Here is a 19541-nt window from a genome sequence, read left to right as displayed (position 1 = left end):
TGTCTCCAGCTCCCCTGGGTCTGCCAGCTGCTGGCACACCTCGTGCTGCTCTGGAAAAGGGGCTCATTCATCCCGGGCATTCAGGAGAGGTCAGGCACCAGCAGTGAGGCCAGAGCCACATTCATACCTGTGCCTCCTCCCACCGGCCTGCAGGTGGACTGGGTTTCGATGCCCGTCTGGAGCCACTGGAAGGTGGCTGAGCGTCACCAGGCTTCTTGCATAGCAAGGGGACAGGAGTGACAGAGAAACCAAAAGGGCCATAAGAAGAGAACAGCTGTCGGCCATGCAGGGGCAAGTGGCTCTGAGTGCAGACTTCGGACACTGGCCATGGCCGTGGGCGAGGCAGATGGCCTTTGCTGGCAGCGTGCTGGCTCTGGAGAGGCCCAGAGTTCACTGCAGAAAGCCTGGTGGTTGGCACCCTGCAGAAGCTTCCAGCAGTGAGGATGTGAGGCCACAGCCCTTCCCCACTGGTGCACGGCAGTGAGGTGTCCACACTGCACAGAGAGGGCAGTTGGCAGGCTGAGTGCTCCAGACCAGGGCTTAGGGGCAAAGGCATCTTTATGTGAGCATGGGTTCAAGGGGCTGGAACCACGGAAATCCTGTGCCCAGCAGAGGGGTGACCCTCCCAGAGCTCAAAGTGAATTTAACACAAGCATAAAAGGTCAACGTACTTCCGGCCGATGTTCACACTCATGTTTCCAGACACTCACATTAACAACACAAGCATCACTCTAAAAGTCAGTCACATAACCCAGAGTGGCACACCAGTGTGGTGACCACTCCCAGCTTAGCGGAGCGGGTTTGGGATGGCTCTCTACAGAATGGGCCCAGCCAGAACCTGGGGCCACAGGAACGCAGGTCCAACCTGAAGGTGGTCATTCTGCAGACCCCCGTCCCCGCTCTCCCAGAAGCCTCAAGGCTCCCCTCCCCCAACGTCCCCTGCTCCTGGGCTGCCGCGGGCGGTTCTCCCTGGCCCTTTGCTCCTTCCGTCCTCTGCCTGGAATGCCGTCCTGTTCCTTTCAAGACTTGGCCCAGACACCGCTCCCCGCGCACACTTCCGGCCTTCGCTCCTGCACCTGCCCACCTAGGCCCGCATTCCCGACCCCGCCTCCGTCTGTTCCTGGGCAGAGTTGGCCTCTGACCTGGACCTGGGGTCAGAGGGTCCACGACGGGGCGGCTGGGCTGAGTTTGTGGAACTGCGGCGGCCCAGGGAGAGCAGGGAGGACAGGCTTCTTGTTTGCCTAAGCTCATAGCAGGGCACGCCCCTCGTGGGTGTTTGTTGAATGACTGCAGGCCTGGAGGATGCATCGCAGACCGGTGAGGGACACAGGCTTCTCTCCAAAGCCTCCCGGGCCCTCCGCACCCGGGCACAGGGGCCGCCTCCTCCACTCCTCGCCTCGCCCCTCTCCGAGCCGGCTGGGAAGCCCCGCCAGACCCACCTGGCCGGGGATGCCCCACACCTGGGGAACGAGCCGGGGCTGCGCAGGCCAAGACAGGGAGGGCTCCCGGCTGCGACTTCCTTCCGGAGGAGCCCCCGCCTCTCCAGTGCTACCTCGGCACCGCCTCCCCCGCCCCGCCAGGCACGAGCCCCACCACGAGTCCGGAGCGCTCTAGGGGTGGTGAGCGGAGAGCGAGGCAGGGTGCACCGGCTGGGGTCGGGGTCGGGCCTTCTCGCTTTCCTTGAGGGCGCCCTAACGGCGCAGGCGCCTTCGGGCTCGACTGGGGCTCAGGGACCTCGCGCGCGCTTCCGGCTCCGCGCTCGGCTCAGGCTCCGCTTGAAACCCTCTCGGCCTCTTTCTCCAGGACGCGTCCTCGGCCACCCCGAGCGAGCGCCAGGACCCAGGGGGCCCTCCCTCTCCTCGGTCCCCGGAGAAGATGCCCCACTGGGGCGGGCCATCCCTAGACTGGGCCAGGCACAGGTCGGGAGTCCAGGCTGACCACGGGGGTGCCGGGGAGGGCCCTCCGGGGACACGGCCTTTGGGCTCCTGGAAGCCAGGCGCCCGACAGAGCCCAGATCAACCCCCTTCACCGATCTTGGGCCACGTGGCTGTCTCACGCCACTCTAGCCACCGAGGTCTGTGGCGGGACGCTAATCACTGCCATTGCCACTTGGCAAACGAAGCAACTGAGGCAGGGGAGCTGTCCGAGGTTGCAGAGCCCAGGAGACCCCGAGGAGGGTCCTCACCCTGTCCCAGGCACAGAGGGTGGCCCTCTTCCTGCTCGACCCTGATGCCAAGGTGGGGGTGTTCAGTGGTGACTGGATGGGCACCATTCGTGTGGGCACCCTCACCCAGCTCAGGGAGGCTGGGGGGCACAACCTCTGCACCTCCTTTGCTGGCAGTGGTGAGGCCAGGGCTCCAGGATGCCTGCTGAGACCCTCCCTGGAGCCCAGCACCTTCACAGTGCCAGGACTGCACAGCTGCAGGCTCAGGGGGTCATGAGCTCATGGCCACACCTCCCCAGGGCCCCCAGCTCCCCTGGGCTGCACTGCCCCTGAGACTGGCTGGCAGGGACTGGGTGAGGCCCCCTCCCTGGAGTTGGCAGGATCAAAGGGCAGAAAGCCACCTCCGCCCTCACCCATTGAGACAGGAATCCATAGCCTGGGGGGCCAGAATGCACAGCCACATTCCGGGTGCCCCAGTCCCCACAGGGCAAGGGTGGGGCAGGGCTGGGGTGCCAAGACTGGCGCTCTGAGCATGGGAACCACCTCGTTGAGGCGCCCAGCCTGGCTGCCTCTGTCCCTCTGATGCCCAGGGGCCTCATGGCCAAGTCCCTAGGGGGTGGGCCACAGGGCTTGGGACTTGTGCCTTGCAGCCCAAAGCGGTGGGTGTTCAAACTCCTGGACACTCTTGAGCGGGCGGCCACTGCCCCCTTCTGGGGCTGGCAGGGGCCACAGAGGGAGGGGTGTTGGGGCTGCATGGAGCAGGGATCCTGGCACACTCAAGAGCTCGCGCACACACACAGCCTGAGTCAAGCTGGCAGGAAGGCAGCCCCACCCCAATAGCCCAGCACTTGCCTGGGAGGGCTGACCTCTGCTGGATGGAGCAGGTCTGAGGGCCCTGTGTACCCCTTCCCCTGGCAGCCTTGAGGTCTCCTGTGCTGGTGCACGTGGACCTGGTTCCCAAGGACCAGAGACCGCCCCCAGGCACCAAGCGGAGTGCAAGCCCAGCGCTCTGCCCTGCCCAGCCACAGCAAGGATGCCTTCCTACCCCCACTTTGCAGGTGGTGAAACTGAGGCCCACAGAGTTCAAATGATTTTGCAGGAAGCTAGAGGCTGCACAGCAGGTTTGGGAGTGGGGTGGGGTGGGGTGGTGGGATCCTGGAGACTGACTTTCTACTCCGGAACACCAGGAGGGCGGCAAGTCCTCTTCAGACCTGGTCCTCAGCGGGGACTGTGCTCACAGTGACAGCCAGGCTGAGGCACAGAGCCCAGGGGCAGCCCCTCTTCTGTCTGCACCCCCTCACGCTCCTGGGCTGGTGCACCCTGGCCTCACACTTGGAGCCTATCGCCCCCTGGTGGGCACAAGGGGCTGAGGGGCAGGACTGCCTACCCCAGGGAGCATGGACCAGGGGCAGGCAGAGGGTGCTGTGAGGGGCCCAGGCCAGGGCAGCAGGCTGTGGAGCTGCACGGAAGGCTGTCTTCAGGGAGGCTGTGGTCCAGAGCTCGGGAAGGCAGCAGGGCTGAGGGACCGTGTCCCTAGTGGTGGTGCTGGAGGAGCCATGGTGGACGACCCCTCTTCCCCAGGCCTCCCCATTGCTCCAGAGAGGGAGGGAGGGACCATCTGCTCCCCCAGTGACTGCACTGGGGAAGCAGAGCCTCCCTGTTCGCTCCTGAGCTTGGGGGCCAACACTGCCCCAGCATCGCTCAATCACTTTGACAAACCCGCTGCAGGCTTCCCAGAGCCAGGTGTGGAGGCTTCACCCTGGCTGGGATCCAACCTTCTGCTCAGGGTCTGCACTGGGATGAGCCAGTCCCCTTCCTGGGCTCTGTAGCCACAGAGCTGCCCCTTCCTGGCCTCTGTAGCCACAGAGCTGGTGACCGTGGCCTGGAGGGTGAGTTAGGGTTGCTATCAGCTCTCAAGCACAGGCCTGCTCTCTCAGGAGCTGGGCCTCGCACTCTCTGGAGCCCTGGATGGGGGCTGACCAGGAAGGGGACGGGGCTGACAAACCAGAAGCAGGGACTGGCGTGCCCTGGGCAGAAGACTGTGCGCACAGCATGCTCCTGCAGTCAGACACATGCGCATGGCACAAGCACAGCTGCACACCCTTCCCACGGGCACCCTGTTCCCATACCTTCAAGCCTAGGATGTCATAATGGAACCATCAGGAAGAAATGTGAGGTAAGGCTGGGAGGGGTGGCTCTTGGGTTGGGTCCTCTGGGACTCAAGTTCCTTTCCAGCAGTTGTGGTTACAATCTGCTTTCCAGATATAGCCATCTCGAGGTGGAAGAAATAGAAATAATTAAAGAGATGGGGAAACTGAGGCCAGGCAGTGTGGTGATGTGTCCAAGGCAGCTAGGGTTGGGGCCAGGGCCCTGAGGCAGGAGCCTGCCCTGCAGCTTTCTTGGGTGGCTGTGGGATGAGGTTGGGTGAGGTCCTGGGTGCAGACAGAGCCAGGTACCAGGCTCACGGAGCCAGATCCTGGGAGTGAGGGTCTGGGCTGTCTGTCCCCCCCACCAGCAGCCTGCGCTCCCAGGAGGGGCTGGGGAGCAGTGAGGGGTTCATCCAGAGGGAAGCCTTTGCCCTGGGTGACAGCTGTGTCCAGAATTGCTATCAATCCCAGCGCTGCCTTCGGGAGATGGCGGTCCCCGGGGTGGGAAGGAGTGAGCAGGTGGTGGCTGGAGCCTTGGTGCAAATCTCCTGGTGCCTCCATGTTTGCATCTGCAAAATGGGATCAAGAAGAGGACCTGCCTTCCAGGGTTATTGTGCAAATAAGATGCAAAAGTGAAGCCACTTGTGACCAAGGGCTTCTGCTGAGTGACAGGTAGCGGGGTGAGGACTGGGGCAGGGGTGGGGCAAGCCGGTTGGGGGAGGGCACCTCAAGTGCAGGGGGCGGAGGGGAGGTGGGGCGGAAGAGGGTCGAGAAGGGAGAGCAGCAGAAGCTCCAGACCCAAAGGCAGGCAGGGAGGCTCTAGACGGAGCAACCAGGAGGTCAGGGAATCTGGGGATCCAGAACCACGGGCCATGAGGGTTCAGGACCCCACTTCTCTGCCAGGGAACCTGAGGCTCCAGGCCTGAATGCATCTGGCAAGACTCATGGTGGAGAGCAGTGGGAAGCGTGGGGTGCAGGGTCCCGGTGGAGCTGATGGGGTGCTGACTGCCCTGGAGGAGCCTTGGTAGTGGAGTGGGCTCAAGGTGGGAGGGAAAGGACACTCTGAGAGCTCCCAGCAGCCCTGGGGCCCGCGGAGCCTGGCGGGAGGTGCAGGGCAGGTGACAGCCACCAGGTGGCAGGGCAGCCTCTCTGCCTCTGCTGGGCTGTGCCACCTTGAACAACTTTCTCAGACCCTCTGTGCCTCAGTTTCCCCTGTGGACATTCGGGAGAGTGGCGAGTATTCCCAGACTGTCCCCAAGAGAAACGGGCTTCTGGGAAGTTTGGGCTTGTCTGGACAGGAGAGGAGCCTGCTTTCCCAGAGTGTTATCTTCAGAGCCCGGTGGGCGCGTGGAGCCGCCTGAGCATGCGCAGACCATCCCTACCAGCTGCACCTCGGGCCAGGGTGGCCGATTGGTGGATGGCTGCCCTCCCAGGCGGTGGTTTAGGAGGAGTCTGGGGGTAGGGAGGCCCAGGACGCAGCTCCTGTGACTGAGAATCAGGATCAAAGAGCAGGGGGCGGCTGCCGAGTCACAGGGCTCGGGCTGCCATCCCGCCCACAAGGGACACCGAGGCAAGGAACCTCGGCAAGTCCCGTGGCCCAGGAATGCCCGCAGTGGTCTAGAGCTTCTGTCATTGTGGCCAGCGCATGGTGTGGGAGGTTCTCTGGCTGAGGGGACTGGGTTCCTCTGAGTCAAGGAAATGTCCCAGGTCACTCGCCACCCACTGGGAGCCGGAGGTGACGCTCAGGCAGAGCCCCACCTTGTGCTGTTTCCCGAGGCTCAGGGCAGGCACAGTGGGGACTGCGTTCAAAGCTGGCTGTGCCCTGCAGGGGGCGCTGCCACCGCCTGCCTCCCAGGGCCAGCATAAGGAGGCGGGGGCTGGCGGGCTGGACGCCCCTCCTCAGGGGCAGCAGCACCCCCAGACCTCAGCCCACTGGGGCCCGGAGCTCGTAGCTCTCCAGCTTCCTGCTGCTGTTTTGGGGGTGGCTCAAGGCCTGAGGGGTGGGGAGGTGAGGCTCAGAGCAAGGTGGGCCTGGGGAGCTGTGTGGAGGGAAGGAGGGAGGGAGCGGGGCCATGTCCCTCAGAAGCCTCAGCTCATCCTGACTTCCCCTTGCCAGAGGAGGGGCAGGGGGAGAACACAGACCTCGTTTGCTCCCAGGTAGCAGGCGGCCAGTAGCACGGTGAGTGAGTGTGCCTGGCAGACTGGCCACACTCCCTTCTTCCACCCTCGCCCGGCCTTGGCACCGGGCCACTAGGCATGCAGCAGCAGGCAGGTCGGAGGCCATGGCTTTCTATTAGAGTAACTGCTGGGTCTGAACACAGAATTTACGGCTTGGCCGAGCCCACACTTCCTTAGGTGCCTGTGGCCTGCCCCGTCTCCCACCTGGCCAGCCCTCAGCCTTTCCCAAGCTCTCCTCGCCCACACTGCAGGGATGGCTTTGGTGTCTTCTAAGCCTGTGCAGTGGAGGGCTGGACTGTCTACACCATGCATAGTCCAAAGAAAGGTGTGGCCCTTGCCTGGCACCTGGGGGTGAACCCTGAGCCCTGGGATGTTGGAGACCCCACTAAATCTGGTGTAGGCCCTTAGGGTGGCAGGTGGACAGCAGCTGTCCATGACAGCCCCGAAGACCTGGTTATCAAGCCTTTCTCTGCTGTTGTCCGATTCACTAGGCCACAGGGCCAAGAAGCAGGACCTACGGTGAGAAAATAGGACTTGTCAGGGAAGTAGAGGGGACAGGGTGGCTGGATGGCGAGGCAGCTGCATAACTTATACAAAACAGAAATTTGTTTCCCTGAGTTCTAGAAGCTAGAAAGTTCAGGATCAAAGTGCTAGCTAGCATTTAGTGCAGGCCTTCTTGCCATGGCATGCCATCCCTGGTGGAGCACAGAAGGGCGGAAGAGGCAGGGCAGGAGGGGCTGAACTCATCCCTTTACCAGGAACCTCTTTTTTTCCATAACAGTGTTTAAAGGTCCATGAAACCTGAGTCCTCACGGTCTAATCACCTTAGATGATGCCCATCTCCCAGCACTGCTGCACTGGGTCCCAAGTCTCCAACCCATGTTTTGGGGAGGCACAGTCAATCCATAGCAGGTGGGTAGATGGATGGGTGGGTGGATGAAGGTTAGATACAGGAATGGATGGATGGATGGATGGGTAAATGAATGGATGGAGGATGGATTGATGGATAATGGGTGGATCTGTGAATGGAAAGATAGAAGGGTGGATGAGTGAATGGGTGGGAGGGTGGATGAATGGATGGGTGGAGGGGTAGATGTGTGGGTGTGTGGATGGATGAGTGGGTGGATGGTTGAGTAGATGGGTGGTGCATGGATAGAGGAATGAACAGGAAGATATAGGGGTGAGGAGGTAGATGGATGGATGGATGGATGGAGAGCTGTGTGGAGGACAAGCACAACAAATTGATAACTGTAGTACATGAGTGGTAAAAGTATCAGGCCATCCTTTGTGATTCTTTAACATTGCTGCATGTTGCAAAAAGTGAGAATGTTCATGAAATTTTTACAGTCACACACTGTAACACACAAACACAGACTGCCGATGAACTCATGAGGTAAAGGAGTTGTAATAGAGGGCTGGGGATTTAGCTCAGTGGTTTTGCTGCTTGCTATGCAAGCCCAAGGACCTGAGTTTGATCCCCAGTACCAAAAAAAAGTTGTAATAGAAAATTTAAATACCCCAAGCTGAACAACATTAAGAATGCTGCATATCCAGACTTCTGAGGCCCAGCCAAGTATAATGTGCTGGGAGATGGCTACAAATGCCTGTGCTAAGAGGAAGCAATCTTCAGGATTTTCGAGCTACCTCCCATCTCAGGAAGCTATGGGCCAGAGTGGGCAGTGATTGGCTGCAAAAGGGCATAGAAAAACCTTTCTGGGATGGTGGGAATGTTTTACATCTTGGTTGTGCTGGTAGTCACAACTGGATGCATTTATCCAAATTCAGAACTGTGAGTCATACCACAATTTTAAAAATTAAAAAGGGGGCCAGAGATTTAGCTCAGTGGTTCTGCCGCCTGCCTCAAAGAAGAAGGACCCAAGTTTGATCCCCAGTACCAAAAAAAAAAAGTATAAAAAAAAAAAAGTAAGTTAGGGTTAAAAAACGAGATAAGTCTCAACAAAGTTGAAAAACAGATAAGATGAAGATAAATGTTAATGAACTAGAAAACAAAGGTGCCATAGGTGAGTGTGATAATTGCAGATTTAAAAGGTAGGAAGTCAGATCGGAGGAAAGGGCTCCACACCGCCTAACAGATAAAGGGCTGGCATTCGAAATACATAAGCAGCTCTCAGAACTCAGCAGTAAAGAAGTAAATAATCCAATTTAAAAATGGGCTAATGATCTGAAGAAAGCACACCAGAAGAACAGACAATACCATGAAGAGACAGTTCAGCGCCATTTGTCATTCAGCAAATGCATAATAAAACCGCAGCGCAGTACTATTGCACATCCCCTAGAACGGCTAAAAAATAATCCAATGAAACAACCACACTGTATTCTGACAAAGGGGCCCCATCGAGAACAAAAACATCACAGCCCCATGCAAGACTCTGGCTGATTCTCAGCCCGTGCTCCCCATACTGCACAGACATGGATCCTGACAGCAGCTTTTTAATAATCACCACGCTGGAAACACACCTGGTACTCTTCGATGGGCAAGTAGATGAAGAACCACCACCCATCCCTGAGATGGAATACTACTCAGTAGCGGCAGGAATGAGCTTCCAGTTTCTACCCCCAGAAAGATCTCACATGCTGCTTTCTTTGTGAAGAAGTTGGATTCATCAGGCTGCTAAGTGCACAATTCCATCCTTGTGCGCTCAGGAGCAGGCAAAGCTTCGGAGAAGGGGGAGATCAGAACTCGCCCCGAAGAAGACCTGAGGGTATTTTGGACGATGGGACTGCTGTGTCCTGACTGGTGGTGGATGCATGACTCTGTGCAGCTGTCCCACTGTATGTCCACGTTTTTGAAAATGTAAATATAACAGACTAATTACCAGCAAAATGTAGTGGCCAGAAAAAATAAACAGATCTGATAGTCCTATAATGACCAAACTGACTGAATAAAACCTCACTCTTCCCAAGCAGAAGCGTGGGGCCGGAAGGACCCGTTTTGCAGCTGAAGTCTTCGAGAAGGGCAGAGGTCAGTGCTGCCCTAACCCTAGCCCAAGGACTGGGAGTTTCAACAGGAGAGCGGCAGCTTGGAGGAGCCCCCACCCCCTGGTCCAGAGGGACCAGCCCAGGGCACAGGGCAGCAGGGCTGCCCAGAGTCCAGGAGGAGCACGACCTGCACCCCCAGGTGCCTGCAGTGAGCAAGTTTGGGCATGTCTGTGAGTGTGTGCACGTGCATACCTGTGCCTGCCTGTGCTTGTGTATGCGTGTGCAGAGGAGCAGGTGTGATCCTGTGGAGGGGAGGAAGCAGCGGGTGCTGCAGGGAGGCAGTGGGTGGAGTGTGTGACAGGGCCTGGGGCTGACCTTCTACCTGAAGGAAGCCTCCTGTGTGAGTCTGGGTGCAGACCGGAAGTGGCCACTACCGCAGGGTCATTGCTTTGGGTAGGAGGAGTGCCCCTTTCAGTCCTGTTCCGGGCGGGGATCAGCTCCTGCCCTCTCATTCCCTGCCTCTCCGGGATGGGGTGTGGCCGGCACATGGCCTCGTGGTCTTTCCTGTGCCTGCAGACCTGAAGGTCCCTCCTTGGACCGGGTTCCCCCAGGGCACATCTCCCTCATGTCACAGCCTGCTCAGGGGCCGCTGCTGAGGGCTGTCTCCCGGGTCTTCCCCAGCTGGTGACAAGAGAGGGGACCCCTAGGACAGCAGCCTGAGGCCCCGATCTCGGTTGCTCCTCAAGCTCCAGGATCTGAGGTGGCTGCATCCCAACAGCCTGAGGGGGAAGTGGATGGACCAGGTGAGTGTGGGGCTCCAGAGTCAGTGGGAGCTTTTCCACGTGGGCAGTGTCGTCTCACGGTGCCTGGGGCCGTGTCAAGGGCCAGATGACGTAGGCGAGGAGCCTGGCAGCACCTCTCAGACCCCCCCCCCCACATCACTTCTGCTTTTGACCGCAGATTGGGAGGGCTGGGGCGTGCACTCTGTCCTGGGCCTGCCCTGCACTCCGCACCTCTCGCTGCCCTGGCCATGCTGCCAGCGTAGGGCCCACTGCTGGGAAGCCCAGGCTGGGCCTGTGGGGCCAGCAGGGGATCCTCACCCAGGCGCAGTGTAGCAGCTGCCCAGCTGTCAGGCTCCACGTGCGGCACGTGGACGTGGGGTGGTGCCCTGGGGGTGGCAGGGCCACCCTGTGCACTCGAGACCCACTAGATGCCAGCAACACCCTCCCACCTCCCCTGGGTCAGGTCCTCAAGGCAGCTGTGCTGTCAGGTGAGGGTGGGGGCGGCCTCCGGGCCCCAGGGCAGGAGGGACCAGCTTGGGGAGAAGGCTTGCCCACTCAGACCTCCGGGAGGAAAAAACCCATTTTGTGGTGCTGGGGATTGATCCCAGGGCCTTCACACTGAGCTACATCCCCAGCCATTTTTATATTTTAAATTTGGGACAGAGTCTCGATAAGTCACTGGGCTTGATCTTGTGATCCGCCTGCCTCAGCCTCCCAGAGTGCTGGGATTGCAGGTGTGCACACTCGTGCCCTAGTTTGGAAGAGTCCAATGTCTAACTTCCAGCCTGCTGCGGGCCTTTGACAGGCCTTGAGGCAGCACACACAAAACCACTTGAAGCTTTCTGGGGCTGAAACGGGGCGCGTGGCCCAAGCCTCCCCGCTCTCTGTTCTGTGCTGGGGTGCGGCCTACACGGCAGGCAGAGTGGGACCCCTCCCGGCGGCACTTCTGCTTTTCCCTGTGGTCCAAGGCTGACTCATCAACACAGCCCTGGGGACAGACAGACCTACTGTCCCTGTCCCTGCCCCCGCCCTGAGGCCTGGGGCGGCCCTAGTCTCTGGGGTTCTTCCTGTCTCAAGGGGCCCTGAAGATAAAAACAAATAGTTCCTGTGGGGCATGGTGGCCCACACCCACAATCCCAGCACTCTGGGAGGCTGAGGCAGGAGGATCACAAGTGTAACCCCAGCTTCGGCAACTTAGTGACTTAGGAAGACCCCCATCTCAAAAGAAAAATAAAAAAGGGCTGGGGATGCAGCTCAGTGTGAGGGCCCTGGGTTCGGTCCTCAGTACCTCAGAAAGAAAGAAAGAAAAGAAAGAAAGAAAAGAAAGAAAGAAAGAAAGAAAGAAAGAAAGAAAGAAACAACGAGAGAAAGAACAAACAGAAAATTCAGTCCCTAAAAGCTGCTGAGAGTGGGCACAGAGCCTGGGCCGCACTGGAGCTTCAGGCTTTGGGGCTGGTGCAGGAGGTCCGAGATTTCAGGCATCGGGGCTGGGGTGCTCAGAGGGCGGGGTCATTGGGTGGGCGAACCTGGGCCCCTGGCTGGCCCTGGACACAGCAAGTGCTTGGGTACTTGGTGACCCCCACGCCAAGGGGAGAGGCCAGGCCGGGTGTGTGGGGACTCCCAGCAGGGGTGGCCAGGGACAGCACTGGGGATGGAGGGGCTATTGGGTGGGGGGCTAGGGTTGCAGCTCTGAGGGCCCCCGGGGCCCCTACTCACAGATGGGCAGCAGAGCCCAGGCTGTGGAGGTGAGGCCAGGCTGTCTGGGGTCTGTTTGCAGCATCGGTCCCAGCCTCGGGGACTCTCTGTAACGCGCGAACTCAGGCAGTCCAGGACGAGCCCCCTGTGTGTCCCGGGCAGAGGACTTATGGGACTGATCCGTCTTGAAAGCCCTTTTCTTCCCTGCCTCTGTCTCCAAAACAACTCTGGCTGGAACCTGGGGACCTTGTGCCCTCTGACGTGTGACAGTCACCCCGTGGAAATCCCCAGAATCCCGGCCTTCCCCTTTGCGTCCCCATGTGGCATTGTGAAGAGTGGGAAACAGGAGGACAGGGCCTCCCCAGGGGCGGGATGGTGGCAGGGCTGGGCTGAGAGGAAGTCACCACCAGCCGGGTGTCGTGGTCACAGACGGGCTCGACCGACGAGTGGCCAGGCACTTGTCACTCACCATGTGCAGGACCAGGGAGACAAACCATGCTGTCATCTGCGTGGGGCACGTGGGCAACTCACCCGATTTGGGACAATTTGACTGTTGTCAAGAATGATGACTGGCAGAGCACACCGAGGACGCAAAATCCACGACCTCCATGCTCACAGTAGCCAAGAAGTGGTGGCCACACGAGTGTCCACCTGGGATGACGCACAAGCAAGTGGTCCCCCCGCACAGTGGAACACCGTGTAGCCCCCAAAAGGAGGAAATCCTGCTGCCTGCTGCAGTGTAGTCAGATCAGAGGCCACTATGCTCAGTGAAACGAGCGGACAGAAGGACAAATAGCGTGTGATGCTCTGGTAACAAAGTCTAGAACAGCCCGATCTGTAGAACCAGAGAGCAGGCTGGTGTGGCTACGTGGAGGCGGGGCTAGTGGGTGAGGAGCTCCCGTTTCAAGTGGGGACAAGGTCCTGAAGATGGTGGCACGATGGCCACACAGCCAGTGACAGTGTTAAATCCATGACCTGCTCCCTTAGAAATGGAGATCTTTGTGATGGTCAATTTGGACACAATGAAATAAAAGTCTTCGAGTCCTTAGAGAGAAGAGACGAATCGGCGTGGCTCAGAGGAAGAGGGACCTGCCCAGCTGCAGGGGAACCCCTTGCTGCCAAGCCAGGGCTGGTGGGCATGGAGGATGGGGTCACTGCAGCTTGCCACTTTGTGGCCTGCAGAGGTGGTGGACGGTCCAGCATCCCCAGCAGGCTGCCCAGTCACAGCCAATGCCGGCTGTGCCGCAGCCTGAACAAGCGTGCTGAGGGGCGGCACGGGCAGGGGGGTGGCTGTCAGTGGTCAGTGGTGGATGTGGTGCACCCAGGCCCCCGAGGCCCTGACCCCGGCTGGTGTTGGCAGGTGGCTGAGCCCTGTAAGCCAGCTTTCCAGGGACTCTGCCTCCATCCACACAGACCCTAGAGATTGCTGCTCAGGGCGGGATGGAGAGCAGACAGGGCCTCCAGCCACATGGCCAGGCCACACCCGGCCACAGCTGTCTGGATTAGGGCCCGTGATGTTCCTACGTGGTGCTGGCTACAAGGGGGTCCTGGAGATGTTGTGGGCCCAGCCTCTGCCCCTGGGCCAGCCCTGCCTCAGCTGCTGGAAGAGCAGAACTGGGCCGGACACTTTGGGGTGTCAAGGAAAGTTTTGTGCCCAGAAACCCAGAGCCAGCCTTTAGGCACAGGTGGTCACATGAGGCGGCCAGTACACCTGCTGTCAGCTGGCATCTGCCAGGGAAACTGGGCCACGTGTTTGGATCCAAGATGTTCTGCCCCAGGGCTTAGCAAGCCACAGGAAGTAACTCACAAGCGCCAGGCAGCACCTCAGTGCCTGTGTCTGTGCTGAGCACCCTAAACCAGCCACCCACCAGCCCTCTGTGGCCTGGTACGGACACACCCACCAGCAGGGACCTTGGGCCAGCCTGGGCTTGGTTCTGGAACAAAGGAGCTGGGAGAGGGTCCAGGGCCCTGGAGGAAGGGGCAGCAGGAGGGCAGGGTCGTGGCCGGGCACCCTCTAGGTGGGTGTTCATGACTGGTGCCTGCCAGGGCAGACCCGATTCGGGGCCCACACTGAGGAAGAACCTGATCCATCTCCCTGGAGCCCCTCCTGGGCTGTCCTGTTGTCCCCTTGTCTGACAGGGTCACATGGGGCAGGCATGGTACAGTGTGGGCACATGGGGCAGTGTGTGGCCATTGCTCCTTGGCCTCAGCTCCACTCCCTGGTGAAGGCCAGGCCTTGCTGGGGTAGTGTCACAGCAGGGAGCACAGGTCTGGAGCCATTTCCTGCCATCTGCCCCCAGGAAAGTGAGGAGCCTGTTGTCGTCACTGGAGGTATCACCCCACCCAGGCTTGCGGTTAGGGGAGTTTCAGGCGCTGCATGGGGACCCTGTGACTTCCTGAAACCTGTCTGCAGGTCTCCAGGGAGGGTGTGCAGCTCTGACGATGGACAGCCCGGGTAAGGCCAGCTGAGGCTTGCAACCTGGGCCCGTCCCCAAGGGAGCACCAGGGGTGTGGTGGCCCAGGCCCGGGGCATGGACTCTGACAGCTTGTGGCCTTGCTTCCCACCCTCAGGAGCGTCTCAGGTGGCTTGGTCCGTGGCCTGGGGCTCCTTCTTCCCTCCAGGGCTGCTCAGACAAGAGGCAAGAGGAATACACTGGGACTCTGCCAGCTGGCTGAGATCAGGGGCTGGCAGCCTGCAGGCTTCCTAGGTGAGTGCAGAGCGCCGGGCACAGCGGGCCTCCATTGGTTCTGCTGGGCTGCTGGACCTGGGCCCAACACGCCAGGCCTGGGCTGCATGATTGTGCCCAGTATCTCTGTCCAGGCCCCCGGCAAGATGTTCTAGGGCCCGGGCGGGCTGAGAAGAAGACAGAGGCATGAGGATGAGGACAGGACCGAGAAGCCCTGGCTGGTGTGAGGCAGCCTCGCTAGCAATTCAGCTAGGAGTGGGGGCTGGGAAGCTGTATCCTGTGGTGGGGCAGTGTGTGGCCATTGCTGCTGGGGCCCAGGCTCTGCCCTCAGTGTGTCCCCAACACGAGGACCGAGATGGGGTCCAACTTCCCACAGGGCTCAGGAGGGTGTGGAAGTGCGAGGCTGGAGATTACCAGGATGTCCGGCAGGGTTAACAGGCAAGGTGGAGACATCTCCCCAGCCCAGCAGGGTGTGGATGGCAGCCAGGCTCCATTGCCACCAGTGACTCTGGGTTGTGGAGAGCCGCTGGACCCCAGGAGGAGTCTGCCTCAAGGAACACATAGGGCTGAGCCCTTAGAGGGTGTGCCTGAGGGAACGGATGGGCAGAGCTGCCCTCGGGGAGTGCAGGGGGTGGGCAAGGCCGAGTCCTTGTGGGCTGAACCAGGCCAGAGTCCGCAGCTCATCCCCTCCTTTCCTCTGCCCTCAGCCCTCCATGGGACCCTTCAGCTGACAGTCTCCTCACACGCTGTTAGGGGGACACTGTCCTGGACCTCCATGGGGTGTCCTCCTGGCTCCTGCTGGTCCCGGCTCTCCCTGGCAGAGCCCCTTACCATGAGGGAACCAATCAGCCACTGTGAGGACAGCCACAGCACAGAGCCGGCAGGGACCCCTGGGCCAGGCATCCAGGGCAGGGTGCTGTGGAACTGGGACTGGGGCTAACCCAAAGCTGTGTGCCTCTCAGGCTGGGGGTGCCGGGCAGAGCAGGGTGGGAGGTTTCTGAGCACCCGGCAGCTGTGCCTGGCCTGGTCCCAGCACTGGGGAACTGATGTGCAGGTGGTGGAGAGCCAGGTGCCCCTTGTGGTCCTCCCACTGGCCCCTCTGCTGTTGCCACCTGGGATGGCCCTGATCAAGGCACCAGAGCCTGTGCCACCTGGCTGGGCTGAGCAGGTGGTCAAAGCCCTTCCCCTGTCCAGGCCCAGAGTGCAGGCCTGCAAGGGCCTCATGTGACAGGGGCACTCTGCCTGCAGCATTGCCACCCCTCTGCAAGGGGAGGAACGGTTCACTTTCCGTTGGGCTCTCACTTCCTCTGGCTTTTGCCAAGGGGCCTGTAGAGCTGCCCCATCTCTGTGTGAACAGGTGGCGTGACCCTTGCAGGGGACAGGAGCGTCTTCCTGGACTGGTCTCTGCGGGTTCCATGCAGGGACAGGGAAGTGGGTGGGTGTCCGGAAGCCCTTCTGGGCCTCTGGGTGCACTCTGATTCCCACCAAGGGCCTCTGCTCTGGAGCGGGATGTATGCAGGCCTCAAGCTACTGGCCCCCAAGATCTCTCCTGCTCTTTTGCCTGTCAGTATCCTTGCCTAGTTCAGGGAGGACAGATTGCAGTGCCCAAGAGAGCCGGCCCTCCAGGGAAGGAAGTGGGCCCTAGGTAGGGGTGGCATCTGGAGCCCAGGGAGCCCTGGTGTCTCTAGCCCACCAGCACCTCCCTAGCTGCAGACCCTGCCTTTCCCCCTTGATATGGCCTCTGCCCCCGCACCCTTGCACCCTCATTTGAGGAGTGGCCAGAGAGCCCTGTGTCAGTGTCCCAGACCTTGGACCTGGGCTGCCCTCCAGAGTTCAGAGTGGGAGGGTCCTGAGGATCCCATAAGTGTCCCAGCGAGCCACCTCCTGGGGGCCAGCCTGAGGCCAGGGAGGCAGGACTGCATCCCTGAGATTGGATGAGATGAGGACCCACACATGTGCCAGCAAAGGCTCGCTTTTAAATGCACATCGAGGTGTTGCTTTAACCACTTAACAGTTTACCCCAAACATCACTTGGGCAGCGTGTTTGTTTCCACGCTATCCTGAGCAGCACTCACGCTCATGTGTCATTTCAACCAGCCGACTGTTGTATTGAACACATTTGATAAAATTGCCATTTTTATATATTTTTATATTATCTAATAAAAATTAACAAAAAATGAGCATGTTTTGGTCGTCTTGTATTTAAGTAACTGGACTGGTAAATGGTTAAAGCTCTTCTGAAGTCAGTGAACTTCCTGTTATTTCGTCTTGACTTCCTGTTATTTCCAGAGTCTAGAAATACTTGAGAAATGTTAGGCAGGGAAGCTGATCACCCCCTCCCAGGTGAGCCTGGGGCTTGGGTGGGTGTCCAGCTCTGCTGTGCTTGCAAGTGGCTCCCTGGGTCCCTGCACCTGGAGGACCACACCAAATCCAGGCCTGCACCTGGGGTATTGGTGGCCACAGCTGGGGCACCAGTAGGTGCTCAGCCCCATGCAGCCAGTGAGGTGACCCCCAGGCCCAGCCTCTGCCCCCTGTGTCCTCTGTCTAGTGGCTAGAGTGGGGCCCTGGTTGCCTGAGATGCCTGGAGTTTTCAGAGTGCTGAGTCCTCCAGGACATTGGAGGGAGAGTGTGGAGCGTTGCCTGGCCCAGGCCTTCTGGCTGGTGAGCATGGAGCCCATTTTGAGGGCACCCTATCAGGGAAGGAAGCAGAGGATCAGACTCACTGGGCCCCTCTGCCCTGCCCCACCCGGTGTGCCAGGGCTGCATCCCCGTCACATGGGCCACATGCTCGTCTTCCCGCATCATCACTGCACAGGAAAAAGTCCCAGGAAGGCCTTTGGCACATTCAGGAGTTTTGGAAACACTGCAAGCTTGTGCCTTGGGACGTCACAACCGTCAGTATACTACAGCTGCCCCGCCCTGCCATACTGAGAGGGACGTCCTGATTTTCTAACTGGATGGGCAGAAAACCAGATTACTTTTCACATGTTTGTGCTTTTATTTCTTTGGTTGTAGTGGAGTTGAGTAGTTCTAGGACTTTTAGAACTATTTTTTCTTTTTTCTTTGAAAGCTCCTGGCTTTCTTCCCCCATCCCCAGCTTTCCTAAGATACAAGTGACACAGCATTGTTGACGTTTATGATGTATAAGGTTATGCTTTGATGCTTGCCAGCTGAGATAATTTCTTCCCTTGGGTTCTTTTGTTGATGTGTGGGAGTTCTTTGCATGTTAGGAATTTGCTATTGTATCCCACAAAATGAGGTTTTTTTGGTTTTGTTTTTGTTATAATGTAGGCTGGCCTTGAACTCACTACGTAGTCCAGGCTGGCCTGGAACTCACCACAGTCCTCTTGCCTCAGCCTCCTGAGTGCTGGGATTACAAGTGAGTACCACCACACCCAGTGAAATGAATTCATTGTTTAAAAATTTGCATTAGTACATGTCTGCAGCACCAGTGATCGAATTCACTGAGGAAGTGAGTAAGGCCCAGAGCACGCCCTCATTACACCCCGAAGTCCTTCTTCACCTTCCTCGCTTTCCCTCCTTTCCATGCCCGCCCTTTCTTGGTCTCCTCTTTCTCAAAGATCTAGCCCCCTGTTTCTTATTATCTGTGTTTCATTTTACTATTGAATTTATTTATATTTTGGGTATCTCGTGAGAAATTATGTGATATTTTAAGCTGGTGTGTCTGATTTATTTCACTTAGCATTACGGTCTCAAGGTACATTGATTTGATTACAAATGACTCAAATTTATCCTTTTTTATGATAGAATAGTACTCCATTGTGTTTAAATGACACATTTTCTAAATCCATTCATCTGTTAATGAACATATAGGTTGGTTCCAAGATTTTGATATTATGAGTTATGGTGCTATAAACATGAGTGTGCAGGGGTCACTGTAATACGATGACTTTAACTCTTTCAAAAAGATACCTAGAGGAGAACATCTGGGTCAAATAGAATTTCTAGTTTTAGATTTTCTTTTTTTGGTACCGCAATCGAACTTGGGACCTTGAGCTTGTGAGCTAGGTGACGGAGCCACTGAGCTAAATCCCTGGCCCTAGTTTTAGATTTTTAAGGAAAAAAAAAAAAAAAAAAGGCCAGGGATTTAGCTCAGTGGTTCCACCACCTGCTTCGGAAAGCACAAGAACCTGAGTTCGATCCCTGGTACCAAAAAAAAGTGTCTATTCATTTCACTTGTCCCTTTTCATTTCTTTTTGGTAGCGCAATTTGGCAATTTTTTTTCTTGACAGAATTTTTAATTTTTTAATTTTAATTTTATTGAAATTTATTAGTACTTATATTTTGATTAGGTCTTTTATTTTGGCAGCATCTAACTTTTTTGAGTTCTTTATATATTCTAGATATCAGTCCTCTGTCTAAGGAATAGCTGGCAAATGTTCTTCCCATTCTATAGGTTGGCTCTTTATTAGTCATTTCCTTTGCTGTGCAGAAGCTTTTTTTTTTTTTTTTTTTTTTGGTGCAAACTCAAGACCTTGCATTTGCCAGACAGGTGCAGCGCCACTGAGCTACATCCCAGCTGTTTGTTTTTTGAGACAAGCTGGCCTCGAACTAACTCTGTAGCCTTGAACTCGCAGTGATCCTCCTGCCTCAGCCTCCTGAGTGCTGGGATTACAGGTGTGCACCACCACACCTGGCTCCAGAAGCTTTTATTTTTTTGGTACTGGGGATCGAACTCAGGACCTTGCGCTTACAAGGCAGACAGGGTGCCACTGAGCTAAATCCACAGCCTCCAGAAGCTCTTTTTTTTGGTACCAGGGACTGAACTTGGGACCTTGTGCTTGCGAGGCAGGCGGCACAACCACTGAGCTAAATCCCTGGCCCCTCCAGAAGCTTTTTAATTTGATATGATCCCATGTGTTGTTTCTTGATGTTATTTCTTGTCCAACTGGTTCTTCATAAAGTCCTTGCCTAGGCCTATGTCTTC

General features: G+C 57.7%; 1 protein-coding gene across 4 annotated transcripts in view; it reads left to right on the top strand.

The window, feature by feature from the left end:
• The first annotated feature begins 899 nt into the window (after positions 1 to 899).
• The window catches only part of Gpr132 (G protein-coupled receptor 132), a 25081-nt gene continuing 6439 nt past the window's right edge, over positions 900 to 19541 (top strand). Inside the window, exons 1-7 of one of the 4 annotated variants that reach the window (XM_021243445.2) lie at positions 900 to 4340; positions 7271 to 7401; positions 9418 to 9628; positions 10111 to 10232; positions 14207 to 14361; positions 14478 to 14614; positions 17885 to 17972. The gene's annotated coding sequence lies outside the window, so the exon portion shown is untranslated. Of the gene's footprint in view, positions 4341 to 7270; positions 7402 to 9417; positions 9629 to 9674; positions 10233 to 11988; positions 14362 to 14477; positions 14615 to 17884; positions 17973 to 19541 lie in introns of those variants that run through there. The other 3 variants (XM_087195683.1, XM_087195685.1, XM_087195684.1) reach the window with 3 other exon arrangements.

The sequence above is a fragment of the Heterocephalus glaber genome, unplaced genomic scaffold (assembly GCF_053883595.1).
Source record: "Heterocephalus glaber isolate CG9 unplaced genomic scaffold, H.glaber_assembly_v1.0 deba00001608, whole genome shotgun sequence".
Classification (NCBI taxonomy): domain Eukaryota; kingdom Metazoa; phylum Chordata; class Mammalia; order Rodentia; family Bathyergidae; genus Heterocephalus; species Heterocephalus glaber.
This window is presented reverse-complemented; position numbering and strand designations above follow the sequence as displayed.